The sequence below is a fragment of the Halichoeres trimaculatus genome, unplaced genomic scaffold, assembly GCF_033239565.1.
Source record: "Halichoeres trimaculatus isolate MK-OKI-2021-1 unplaced genomic scaffold, fHalTri1.1 fHalTri1_scaffold_9, whole genome shotgun sequence".
Lineage (NCBI taxonomy): Eukaryota > Metazoa > Chordata > Actinopteri > Labriformes > Labridae > Halichoeres > Halichoeres trimaculatus.
Window position 1 is genome coordinate 3,999,883 of NW_027437188.1, and position 14,065 is coordinate 4,013,947.

Here is a 14,065-nt window from a genome sequence, read left to right on the forward strand (position 1 = left end):
AGAGCACAAGATTTTTGTGGTCTTTTGTGGTTTTAGTTAAGGAATGTAACATCAAGCAAGACAATTTATTTCAAATCTAGCAGTTTCTAAAGATTTTAGATAGTCAAGTAAAAATGGACCTGTATCACTTTAACTTGAGCTGATGTATATGTACTGTGAGAGGGTCGTAAGCCTGTGATAGTAAGGGCCATAAAGCCCTGCAGGTCTTTTGACTGATAGCTTTTATGTGCGGTGATGGCAGGGCGTTCACTATCTGTTTAATGCAAAACATAAGCACAGCCTGCACAGAGATGGAGGCTCTGATCAGAAAAAGGTGGCACCAGAATGGAGAGGTGAAAGGCAGAGGGCAACGTGATGATAGTGGCTTCATGCGGAGCAGAAGTGCATCAAGGGCCTCGCCTTTGAACTGGTGAGCCGGCTAATTGAAACAGCATTGCCGGGGCATCGGCTGAAGATCTGGATCGCGTTCATCCTCGCTTATATTCAATTTTGGTCTCATCACACGGGGGCACATCCTAGGCTTTTCTCTCCACATGGCAATAAGTCATACCCTCGCCTTTTGCCCTCGACGTGTTGCCCATCTGTGTCCCCTGAGGGCCCGGAGTGCTGAGGCCCATGAAACATGGAGGGGCTTCAGACAGGGTCTTGAGAAAATGCAGGCTCCCTGCCACTGAGCCCCTCATGGTACTTCTTCACGCCTCTCACCTTGGACTTGACCCCCCCTTCCCCACCAACCCATCAGGTCCTCTCTCTCTCTCTTACACACACACACACACACATACACACACACACAGACACACACCTCCTCGTCTGAGACTTTTAAGATTTACTGTTAAGAGCAGCGGCTGTCAGAGGGTCTGAACCGTGCACTTTCTAATTCAAACAAATGCTGCGCCAGGGTCATGGAATTATCATGGAGTCACAAGGTGTTTCAGATGACTCGCAAGTGTTGAGTGTTAAGCTGATAGAGAGAGGTGGAGGGAGAGGTTCAGAGGGAGACTGTGCACTTTACGCCGCTCAGCTCCAACGCTGGTGGAAAGCTTGAGGTTTTGCAGCGTGCAAAAAAAAAAAGTCAACACCCAAAGCGTAAAATAAGCTAACAGATAAAGCTTCACCTGTACCTGGTTATCACTCACTGCTATCAGAGCAGGAGGATGGAGATCTGGAGTTACAGAGACTTCTCATTTCGCAGAAGAGAGATCAACGTCTCTGTCGTTGCTTTAATCAGTGCCTCACATGCATCTTCGCCTGGAGTTGGAGGCAACTGGAGGACGGAAATGACAGGCAGTGATGTACAATAACAAACACTCAACAAGCAAACATTTCTGTGCTTTCTGCAAAGAATGGAAATAAACTGATTTCACAATTACAGCTCTTTGGCTTGTTTTAGACTCTTGAACATTTCAAGTTTTTGTAAGGAGACTGAATGCTAGTGTAACTCTGCAATGTGTTTTTTAAAAGATGACAGATGCATGATCTTGCTCTTTCTTGTAGTATTTATTCTGTACGACACACAAAGAGTCTCTGTAACTTTTTTTTTTTCACAGAAACAGTGCAGCCCACCTCCACCCCTGCACAGATAAATGCACATCTAAGCTAGCTTATACTGCGTTCCAGGCAACCTGTAACAAATGTTTTTCCCATCTGTAACTCATGAAATTGCACTGGAACGGCAGTCCAACTCATAACTTCTCGCCCATGAACTCCAGAACCAGATCGATGTACTGCCTAACTATATAGTAGTTTAATATCATACCAATATTCTAGTGTAATAGCTCTGGCGTAATTTAGTCTTCAGTGCATTAATCAATAAACAATATGTTTCAATATAACAACAAATGTCGTAAAATATAAACTATAAACTTATATTACCATACAGGGGCGTATTTAGTGGTTTGGGGGCCCAAGGCAAACCCAGTCAATGGGGCCCTCCATGTCCTTGTAACTCATCTTCCTCAGAGCTAGACTGGCCTTCCCTGGGTCCACTGTCTCTTTACCAGAATCAAGGCATGAGACAGTGCTAATCTTGTACATGGTAACTTAACGCAACTAAATGCATTTCCTCAAGTTCTGTACTTTAGTTTGATTTTGAAAAAAGTGAATACATCATTTAGTCCACTTTGTCCTGGATTTGAAATCTTTTATGGTCAATTGACAGCTTATTTGTCCCACAGTGGGGAATTTACAGAGTAACAGGAACAAACAAGAAAGTATGAAGTGAAAAACATTACAATAGGTAAATATTGAAAAAAAATAATTTAGCAAAGAGAAAATATGTAAATATCAAGCACAACATAAAACTGGAAAAAAATCTACTGAAAGAGGTGATATTTACATTTAGCATACTTTTTGGTACTATTATTTTAAAGTCAATGTATTTTTTATTTGACCCCCTGTCCAGTGAGTTATGTATCCAAAAAAGAGATTTTGTACAATAATGTTTATCACCAACTCAAAAAGTTTGATTTTGAGAAAATTATCCTGTTTCCTGGGCTAGATAAAGACCTTAAAATCCTAAAAGTCTTATATGTTTATCTCAGATCTCAGAGCAACTTGGTTGAAAATAAGAAAAAAATGGGGAAAAAAAGTGTTTTTTACCACTTTCTTCCTGAATCAAATTTTCAGATGTGTTGTAACATGGAAGAGTCCATTGAATAAGAAGGGAGGGGGAGTACCCAAAACCATCATTAAAGATTAAGCCTTTTGATGTATTTTGAAGCATGCGAAGTAAGAAATAGAAAAAATAAATGTTTTCAATTGAAGAGAACTTCATAAATCAGTTTTTAAGAGATGATTTGGGGGCCCCTGGGAATCTTGGGGCCCCAGGCAACTGCCTGTGTTTGCCTAATTGTGGCTACGCCCCTGATATGTGCCCTTTCTCCTCCTCCTCTCCTCCTTCACTCAAATGAGCAAGTTGCGGCTCCTTTGGTGATTGAAATGATTAAGAATTATGCTTCTTATGTCTGCCATGTTGGTTTGTTTTTGTACTGGGAGTCATTGCGCTCAAACCAAAGTCGTAAGAGGTTGCCTGGAACGCATCACTGAACTGCAGGCAAGCCAGTACAAAACAAGTGGACATGAGCTAGACTGAATAAATACAAAAACAATAATAATAATAATAATAATAATAATAATAATAATAATAATAATAATAATTAGATGCAGTAGAGGAACAAAATAATAATAAAAAAAAATCCACACAGCAAAACACATTAAATGCATTATAAGCCAAAGGAGCACATAGAATTAGAAGACATTAGAGAAAAAATAAAATCAATCAATAAATAAAATAAAATAAAATAAAACAAATACTAAAAAAAATATATATAAATAAATCTTACAATGTACACAATTGCATAGAGGTTTTTTTTTATAATTATATAAAAAGAATAATTAATAGAATATTTTTTCACCCTGTTACATTATAGGAAAAAAAGTGTTACCTACATCATTAAGAACTGTCAAACTGTCAGCACCTGATGTACACTTGTCTGTTAACCATCACTGAAATATCATTGTCCTTTTCTTCACTCTCCATCCACGTGAGTTTTTTCCACAGTGAGACTTTTGAGTGTGTGTTGGAGGAAAACAAAGACAAAAACACATGAGGAGAATGAACATCTGGATGATGTAAGCAATGACTCTGAAGTTTTATAACATCACCTTCTAGATGAGTTGGGATGTGATCAATGACGAGATCAAAAACGAGATGAGAGGGCTGTAACTTTGGAAGTGAGGTCAACAAAACCAAACCACCAGAAGCTTTCTGCAGGTTTTACACCTGAGCTGTGTCTGCAGTGTGGAGCACATCTGTAAGGCTATATCCAGAGGATTTGGAGAGGATCACCGTATGACTGAGGGAGGGACTAAAAGTGTGCATATTATTCCTTCCTCTGCTCTGTGGGACTCGCAGCGAGCAGGTAGAGCATCTCTCTGCAGTCCAGCACCGCACAGCTGTCACACTCAGCTGCCCAGCGCTTCCACTTTAGGGCGAACTTCACACTCCACAGCCGGTGAGTGCAAAGTTTTATTCAACTATTAGTGAAGGGATAGGGAGGCAGGGGGTGATAGATTGGTGTTACACGTCGTTTCCGTGATCCGTTCGTGTTAAGGTATTGGTTTTAAAGTTTGACTAGTTTTTCCCGTCAGGAATCCTCACGCAGCGCGCAGCGCGCTCTGTTAATTGAGATGCGCTGCGCCGACCTGCTCCATTCCGGCTCATTTTGAGCACGAAACGTGGAACTTTAAAGAGGATTTTAGATGCTTTTCTCTGCATGAAATTAACTTTACAGCAACATTTTTTCATTTTCCTTCACTTTTTCTTTGAATAGAACACACTGTATGTTCCTCGCAGCCTATAAGTTGGTTTGTAAGTGCGTTAATTGGAGCTGAATGACAGACAGCTCCATTATTCTCATTACTAGTATTTTACAAATGACAGTTAAGGAAGTGAAAGGTGGTGAGCATGAATAACAGCCCTGATTTGCGCATTATACCCTCGGTGCATGAGTATTTTTCCTGAAACAAGAGCATGTGAGTCTTTTTATAGTTGGAGAACATCTGCACGCATTGAGCGCCGCCGCATCTCCCCTCACTCCGTCAGCAGCTGCCACAAACTAGATCTGCCAAGCTGCTTATCATATGAATGTGAGGATGTTGGGACCTGTCACTGCCCCATGTACAATATTCCTCATCTTATGTAACCTTTCAGTTCGCTCGCAGCCTCTTTTGTTGATGTTGCTTTAAAGTAAGTAATGCTGAGAGTGAGGAGGATGGGAGGGAAGGTTTAGGAAGAGGAAGGAAAAGTGGAGGAGGAGGAGAAAGAGGAGGAGGTAGATGAAAGGAGGAGGCTGCTCTGCATAAGGAGAAGGGAGTGATACAGTGAGAGAGCAGTGATGGAAATGTTAGCCTGACATCCATCTGGATTGAGGGATTTTCCTCAGATGAAATCTTGCATTCTGTGAGCAAACCAGCAGACAGGAATAAATTAACAGCCCTCCTGTAAGCTCTGTAATTTAAACCAAACAAACTCTAAATGGTGACAACATCATAAAACACCCAAACCTACAGTTTTCACTTTCCTAAACTGTGAAGCTGTTGATGCAGGTGACTGAAACGCAGCTAAAATTTCTCCCCTTCTCTCTTTTTTTTGTTTGATCCCCCCTCTCCCTCCTTCCCTCTCTCTTCTCTCACACACCTACACACACGCCCACACACATCGTGCATACCACACACTTGCACACAAAGTGTAAACAGCGTGTGATAGATAGGTCACTCCACCCTGCCTCGTCTGTTTGCGTGTTAATCCCTTCAGCAGGCCCTGCTTCTCCTGTCCACAGCGTTTGGGATGAGTTACTACGTGGATCCAGTTTCTTCCTACCCGGCCCTTCACCCCTGTGACCGTCTGGGCACGATGGTAAGACCTCTCTCATAAATTACCCCCCGCCTTGAGGCTGCCACAGCTACCTGCCACACAGCCGGCCAAGAGTGTGAGGCAACGAATGCATGTGTGTTAGCTGCTCAGCCGCACGGTGGTGCAGGAATGTGTGCAGGAGCTGGAGATTCAGATTGGTGTTAGTAAGTTAGGATACCATCACCTCACAGGGACACATCTGAACGCTTTTCTCCTGAGCCTTGTCTGTAGATGTTGAACCAACTAAGCCTGCTGTACATGCTGTTCCCCATGATTTCATCAAAAGTTGGGACACAGAGCCGTTGAACAAGATGATTCTCTACATGGCTGCGAAATCGACCTTGTGACCTGCTCTGTGTTGCACAACTCACCCAGCCAAAGATGCTCTTCTCTCTTGGAAAGTAACATAGTAAATCTGAGACATGTGAGCCTCCAACCCTGCCTCTAACCAATCAAATTGAAGTCTGACCAGCCCTCCACTTTTGTCCTGCTGAACCACCCGCACGGTGCTTTGCAGCAGCCTGTTTGCAAGAACACCGAGGCTTTTTTTTTGTCCAAATGAGAGAGCTGAATACAGAGTCAGAGACAGTGCGAGCTGGGAACATTGGGATTCCTGTCAGATGAACATTTGAAGGGTGAAGGCCAAGGAGCGGCAAAATAAATGCCTCCATTTGTATGCAGAGCGCCGGCACATTAGGATAAGATACTGAGGTTATATGCAAATGGCAACCTCAGCAGGCCTGATAGGAAACACAGAAGGATACTGCTCCCTGGCTCCTAATTGGCCCAGGTGGTGGGGCTTGCCTTAGAAATTGAGACTACTGTATACCAGGGCAGACCTGGTCAAAAGGTGACCTCGGGTCACTTCAGTAGCTCTATTCTTCTGAATTTACATGAATTATCAGCCAAAAGCAGCAGTGCCTGGTCTATTTTACTGTTTTTTTGTGTTTACACACTGATTCTCAGTGTCTCATATGCTCTACAAAATTCTGTATGCATAGAATAACAAAGAGGACAAAGAATCAGTGCAGGCTAACAGCTTGAAATCTCTTCGCTTTAAAGTGATACTCCGGGATGGAACAAGTTGGGTCCTATCACAAGGTTTAGGGCAGAAATTACCCCTACAGCAGTGTTTTTGTGCAGCAGAAGCCCAGAGCGCTCGCACCAAACACCCCCTCCCTGCTCCTCTGCCGGTTTCCTCTGCACTCAGACGGGGCCATATTTTACTTGACCAAAAACATAAATAAACGGACTCCCACCAAAAAAGTCTGATATCGGTCTGCATTCATTTAGAGAATTTTCAGCGAGTTACCTTCACACAAAAACACCGCTAAATAAGGCTCTAGTTCTCATCATGTCTCTTCGTCCTGGCAGTGTTTTTGGTCAAGTAAAATATGGCTCCGTCTGAGTGCAGAGGAAACCGGCAGAGGAGCAGGGAGGGGGTGTTTGGTGCGGGCGCTCTGGGCTTCTGCTGCACAAAAACACTGCTGTAGGGGTAATTTCTGCCCTAAACCTTGTGATAGGACCCAACTTGTTCCATCCCGGAGTATCACTTTAAAGATAACTTCAGTTAAAATGAAAGTACACACTCCAGTCTCTGGTTTTCTTTAAAGGACATTAAACCTACATGATTACTTCATTTGAAATGATGGGTTGTTGACTTTCTGTTTTTGTCCTCTTTACAAAATGAATAAAACTTCAAATATTTGAATGTCTTTCTGCAGTAATTTAAGAGGAAGTTGGAAGTGTTTAGCATGACGAACAGGGCAGAAGTGGGTGGCAAATATAGCAAATGATCAATACTACAGGAAAGCAAAGGTGTCACGAACATCACTTACAAATTCAGTTCCAAATAGATGTTGGATCAGCTTTATGAGTCAAAAAGCAGTCATCACTCCCACACGTCTTCGAAAGAACGGACTCATTTGTGCAGTGGTGTAGTGCATTCACTCGAAAATAAAAAAAATATCCTGTTTTCACGAAATAACTACCTCTTTAAAAATATAAAATCATTTATTTTTGATTTAATGTTTTTTTTACGAGATACAGTCTCTTGAAAACTGGATTTACAATCTACGTCATCATAAATATGTGCATAAATTTGAACAATGGAAGTGGCATTTAGCTCCATTTATTCAAGAGTGACCATAACTGGTGGCTGTAAGGTGAACGTGTCAGTGATTGTGGGCCGAGAGTCACCAGTTAATGGGGTCACACTTTGCACTGAAACATCAGTGACGTCTGCATCTGTTGTTAAATGTGTCTTCTCTATTCAACCTCAGGTCACCAGGTTTGACCACAAATAAGCAACATTAACTGCTGATATTCTAAGTCCAGTTTTTACTTTATGTATATATAAAAGATGGTTTCAGGTGGTGGTTATGGTGGTTAACACCATCCTGTTGCTTGACCAACAATGTAAAGCTTTTCAGAACTTTCATTACTTTTAAAATTCCTGCTTCCATGAGATGGTGTCTCATAAAAACAGGAAATTCTAAAATAAATGAAGAGATCCTGTTTATATTAGATTTTATTTTCATAAAAACCAGATGATTTATTGATTGATTGATTTTTGTTTTTCAAGTGAATGCAATACACCATCATACAGTTATCTACAGCAGTGTTTCTCAATTTTTTTAAGATCAAGGACCACTTATCCCCCCAGAAAAATCTTGCGGACCACCACAAGCTCCATAGTCCCAGAGAACAAAGTGATGTACTATAAACTCGAATCATACATGTTACAACTTGCTAGGGCTGCAACTGACGATTATTTTTGAAAAAAGATGAATAATCCAATTAGTTTTATAATTAGAACTATATGTTTTATTTCTTCAATTCCCTTTATCCAGAACAAGTATTTTTTGCAATAACAGTGACTAGAATAAAATAGTGCACTCAGTCCCTCATGGTTTGATGTTTTTTTTTTTTTGTTTTTTTTTCAAGAATGAGTGAAATAGACCAGAAAATCTGAGTAAAACTACATTACTTATATATTATTCCATAACACTTAAGATTTCCCGTATTTAAATGCTAATGTACTTACATTACATTAAATAACTCATCATACTCTGTCTAAATGCATAATTCTGCCTCACTCCTTGCATATATCACATGTCAGTGCACTGGGATTGAAATTTGATGTCAACGCTTTTATGAACCAATTTTTTGTAGATTTTATCAATTTGTGTAGCAGCCAAACAACTCGCATCCCAAACCCCCTCTTTTTTTCCTCGAATGTTCCATAAAAAAAGCCTAATTTCCTCACGGTCGTTGCGAACCACTTGGGGATGCTGGTGGATCACTAGTGGTCCGCAGACCACAATTTAAGAAACACTGGTCTACAGCTTTATTCCGAAAACTGTTGGTTGAAGTTTTAAGATAGAACCACTAGAGGGCAGATGACCTTACTGACAATAAATGCATGAAGATCAGTTTTATTAACTGTTATGTTCTAGTTTTTATTTTCATGTGACAAGATGTGAATTGGAGTCACAGAAACTATCAATAACTATAAATATCAATTTAAATGCCGACTGATTCACAAGTGTTTTATGACAATAAGCAAATATTGCTAAACCCAATTCCAAGAACACATATTTTTAAAGGAATGGTTAAATTTCTCTGTCCAAAAACTTTAAACTGTATCAGAGATTGTTTAACTGAGACTTCATGGACTTTATTGAGATGGAAACATGCACTTGCATTCTTGGTGCCTTCTAGTCGTGTTTGTGTAAATGTGTTTGTTTTACTCTGAGGTGAAGTTTTTACTGTTCTTGTCACAAAGCCACTGAAAACAAAAATGAACAAGAAAAAGCCACAAAACCAATTAGAAACTTGATTTTATTTGCATGCAAACTTTACATATGGTAATATGAAATGTAGAAGGTTTGCTACATAGCGTCTTTAAAAACTGTCAGTTAGTTCCGTTTGGTTGGGTAATGCCTCAGAGGATTCTGGAGGAGCCTCGTTACCCTTTCATCCCCGTCTGAGTCTGCCTTCTGCATTGAAAGTTGTTTTACTTGTGAACTGATAAATCAGCATTACGGTGTTGATGTTATCTTCTCCGTTATCTCTGTCAGTCTAACTGCCTGTCCACAAACCGTCCTCGTGGCTCCTTTAAGGCCTATCTAACTTTCCCCTCGTTGCTGACAGGACTGATAGAAAGCAGCGTTCCACACAGACCTGTAAAAACCTCTTCAATTTGCCTCTCTGATCCCCAGGTCATGTTTGCCATCTATAGAGCTGGCTTCTACTGATAAATGCTGCTTATCAGATCCACAGCCACTTGTCAAGCAGTCTGTCAGTTCAAAAATGTGATATATAACATATAGCAATCTGAACTCACTCAAAGACCGACAGCCATATTGAATCAAATGAGAAATGGAAAGATTTTTTTTTTTTTTTACCCCAAAGCAGAAGATAAAGTACACACATGACAAAAAGTTTATGACAGTGACAATTAGGGGATGATATGATGCTTCAAATTTGTTAAAACAGCTTGTCAAATGTTTGTTTACATGTGTATTTTATATTAAATGTATACCTTTTTCAACCAATTAAAGAATCAGTCTATGAAATTGGTCAAATGGTGTAACAACACCGTAACAAATTACTGTGAATTTATGAGAAAATTTCAACGGTGAAATCCTGTTCTGTTTAAATACAACACTGTAAAAAAATGCCCCCTGTAAAGTACAGGCAACCTGCTGCCAGAACTTTACTGTTATTATCAAAGTAATTTCTGATGTGATGGTGTAGAGAAAGTGTGTCTGAGGAGGGAACTCAGTGGATATGAGACCCTACTGAATACTGATACTCCACACTGGTTGGGCACAGGCTGTCTGTGCTCCACATGGCGTGGACCATGTACCTGATGATTTTTGCAGCGTGTTGGAAAATTTAAAAATAGATCTTAAAAAAAAAAAAATGTTATCTTGTACCACCACTGGGATAGTAGTTTTATTTGGAGCACAGACAGCCTATGGCCTCCACACAACATCTCAATGTACAGCATGGTCTAATATCCATTGTGTCCCCTCCTCACTCGGGGTCATGAAACACCATCACAACAAAGAATACTTCGCTGTATATATATATATATATATATATATATATATATATATATATATATATATATATATATATATATATATATATATATATATATATATATGTATGTATATAACTTACCATGCCCTTCATTCACAAAACACTGTTTAAGGCTTTGACACTCTACTACATTACGTAAAGAAAAAACAGAGGAACTAGTTTGGCATATTTTTGAGAAAATGTCAATACCTCTTCAACACAGAATGGTCCAGAAATTTCCACTGAAGTTTTCGTTTGTTACCCAGTTGAAATGCTAAAAATGGCCGACTGCTATCATCTTCCCAAATACATGTATCTTATGTCCACATTGAATCCTGTATCTTTCCAAGTTCTCCCGTCATATGTTGACCCTAGATTTCCTCCTTGGTGCAGCCCTTAAGGGAAACTTTTCTGTGATAAGCACAATAAAACAACAACAGCAGAGATAAAGTGAATTAGTCAAATTCAGCTGAATGGATTATCTCCACAGGAAAACAAAGAGAGAAAAACAGTTTTTTTCCCCACTTCAAGATAACACTGAACATAGTGAAAGCAACGTGAGAGTTTGTTCAGTTTATGTCAGCACAAAAATACATGATTTTATAAAAAATTGTGAAAAGAAAAAAAAACAACTCACTTTCTTGTATTAGCTTGTTTCAGCTGTTTTCAACTTAAACAAAAAAACGTAACCCCTTGAGATGTGAGAGATCTACTACTCGTAATTTTTCTATAGCCTGTTGTCTGTACATCAAACATTGTCCTGCTGAACACAAACCAAACTGCTGATACAAAGTCCTCATCATTTGGATATTGACCTCGTTCTTTTTAACTCATTCGGTTAATATTATTAGCTTTAGTTCATGAGGTGTGTAGACTTTCTTGTTAATTAGACCTGTTTGCATCAAAAAGGATGTAAAAAGGAGTCAGTGAGCAGCAGAATCAAACTTAAGCCCTTGTGAAATACTAATTGTGCCTTTTGACTGTATTTTCTTTTGTTTTCAGAGGCAGAGTGGGGGAGTGGCAGTGGGCCCACACCCCCCGTTTCCCAGCGTGGTTCACCCCCAGCAGCAATGCTACCCATCACAGCCCCTTTACTTCCAAGACATCCCCCTGCAGGAGGTCCCCAACGGTCACGACCTGTGCCACACAGGTAAGAAACAGACCCCAACATGGCATCACATCTCTTACCAGTGTTCACATGTACACTGTATTTATTTGTAAACTTAAAGATAGGCTTTAGCAGGAGTCTTCGTTAATTGTTAGTAAACACAAAATTTAAACTGGGCCCCTCCTCCTTGGCTCAGTGCCAGCAGCAGCACACACCTACAGCCTGTGACCATGACTATGTGCTCACTCTAGCTAGCCCAGCAACCACATGTAGCCTCACAATTTCTACATGGGAGAGACTTGAGAGCAATTCACCTGACTTGGCATGTTAGCACAAGCTAATCACAGGTATTTGACACATACCTGGATAGCGGGAAGTCAACTCATGTCCTCCTGAGCTGCTCTCCAAGTGTCCGAATGAAAGCTGAGCGAGGTTCACCCACATCAAGTAAAAGCTTCATCTATTTGGCGTTTCGTTTCACTTTGGTTGTGTTTTTCTTCCTCTGTGCTATGTCTACCATTGTAGCTGCTCAGGTTAGCTTCCTCCACTCCCACTTATCAACACTCAAAGTCACTTGCGCTGTGATTGGCTGAGGTAGTCATATCCACTCTTTCCCCAGAAACATCCTAAAACAAACAAATTATCAACACACAGGCAGAGGAGGGGGTTGAGGCAGACACTGACACACATGTAAAGAGGCCCAGAGAAGATGATTGAGCAGGATTACATCATTCAAGCATAAGCATCACCAGATTTTATTTAACACCCTTCCAATGATGTAAACAATTTCTCCAACTCATAGTGAACATTTATGAATGCAGTCAATATACAAAAAATTAACACTGAACAGCCCTGTGTTCAGAGAAACAGGTTCCCATAATTGACACCTAATTCTTCAGCCTAAATGTGTGTGTGTGTGTGTGTGTGTGTGTGTGTGTGTGTGTGTGTGTGTGTGTGTGTGTGTGTGTGTGTGTGTGTGTGTGTGTGTGTGTGTGTGTGTGTGGATGTGTGGATGTGTGGATGTGTGTGTCTGCATGGATGTTTTCCCATCTAATGGATGAACATAATCTAGTATTACCCATTCATTTTCTATGCCGGTCATTTTTGACCGGGGACACCAAAGGTGTTTCAAAGTTGATTGGACCAGTCAAAATTCAAAGAAAGTGGTTATCAGCAATTTTATATGTTCAAATGCCTGGTGTGGAGGATATCATAAGACCTTGAGGCGATCAGAGGAAAAATCAATTTTTTATGTTTGAATGAAGTTGTAAATCCATCTGATTTGACCCGAACATCATAGAAGGGTTAAGAAGGTTTTGGCATCAAGTGGTATTTTTGGAGGTGCCAGACCTCTCTAAGTGATTGATTATTATGTGTATTAAGGAATAAGTTGCTTTAATGCTCATAGTGTTACTGCTCATGAAAAAAAAAAAAAATCTGATTTGTGAACAAACAACTTAGAGCAAATAAAAGACCTTGTACAAACTGGAATGCTAAATAAGTAATCAGTCACACTCGAGCATTCACATCTGCAATCTTGACACCCATAAATTATACTCCCTATTTCAGACACAAACACAGTCTCAACTTGGCCTGTTGTTCAGTGTCTGCTGCTGCTGCTGTTTGTTGGATGATGTCGACCCTGAGGGCAATGCCTTTACCAGATACCCCCTCTGCCCTATTTTTGCTCTTTCCCTCAATTGTTTCTCCTTTTACTTCTGCTGACAAATAAATGGCCCTCAGCTTTCTCTTTTTTTCTCTTTTCTTTCCATCGTTTATTTATTTATTTTCCTCAATAAGGGTTATTTTAAACTGAAACATTCCGTTCAGAGCATTTGCCTGTATTTCTAGCAGCCTCTCGCTCTTAAACAGTGATTGATGCTGGGGGGGCTGTAACGCACGCCACAGGAGTAGGGTAGTGGTGCTACAGGGGCACAAGCTTTCTTCCGTCACCTCCCTGAGCTGGACGCAAGGGGCAAGACATGGGGCCAAAGGGCGGCCATCCTTTTCCCAAGCCCCTGGTTTGGTCCCTGGAGAGTTGGGAGGTGGGGTTGAGTGTGCATGTGTGTTGGTGTGTGTGTGAGAGAGGGGGAGTCAGGATTTGATGGGATTTGCTGATGTTTGTTGTCAGAGACACACTCCTTTGGAGAGCTGACTTCATTGCTCCCAGCGCTAAAACCGTTGACATAAACATTGGGGAGTGGAAAAAAATGGCCGAGCATTGACCTTTTTTTGTGTGTGTGTCTGCTCCTAAATCCTACACTATGCAGAACATGGGACCGTCTGAATCACCTGGTGTTACAGTCATTCAGCCCTCGTTGGTGGTGTTAGTCTTGCTGGCTACCAGCACATGGTGTTATGAGTCAATGCTAACCTCAAGCGCATCTCAACGACCTCTGACACAGTCTGTACACCCTGCAGCCGTTGCTTTTACTCATTTCTTCTCAACTGTA

General features: G+C 40.7%; 1 long non-coding RNA gene across 1 annotated transcript; it reads left to right on the top strand.

The window, feature by feature from the left end:
* Window positions 1–3,919: 3,919 nt before the first annotated feature.
* Window positions 3,920–11,640, top strand: LOC141798155 (uncharacterized). Its single transcript, XR_012599133.1, has 3 exons — window positions 3,920–4,013; window positions 5,248–5,416; window positions 11,507–11,640. It is a non-coding gene; the product is annotated as an uncharacterized LOC141798155 (long non-coding RNA).
* Window positions 11,641–14,065: the final 2,425 nt, after the last annotated feature.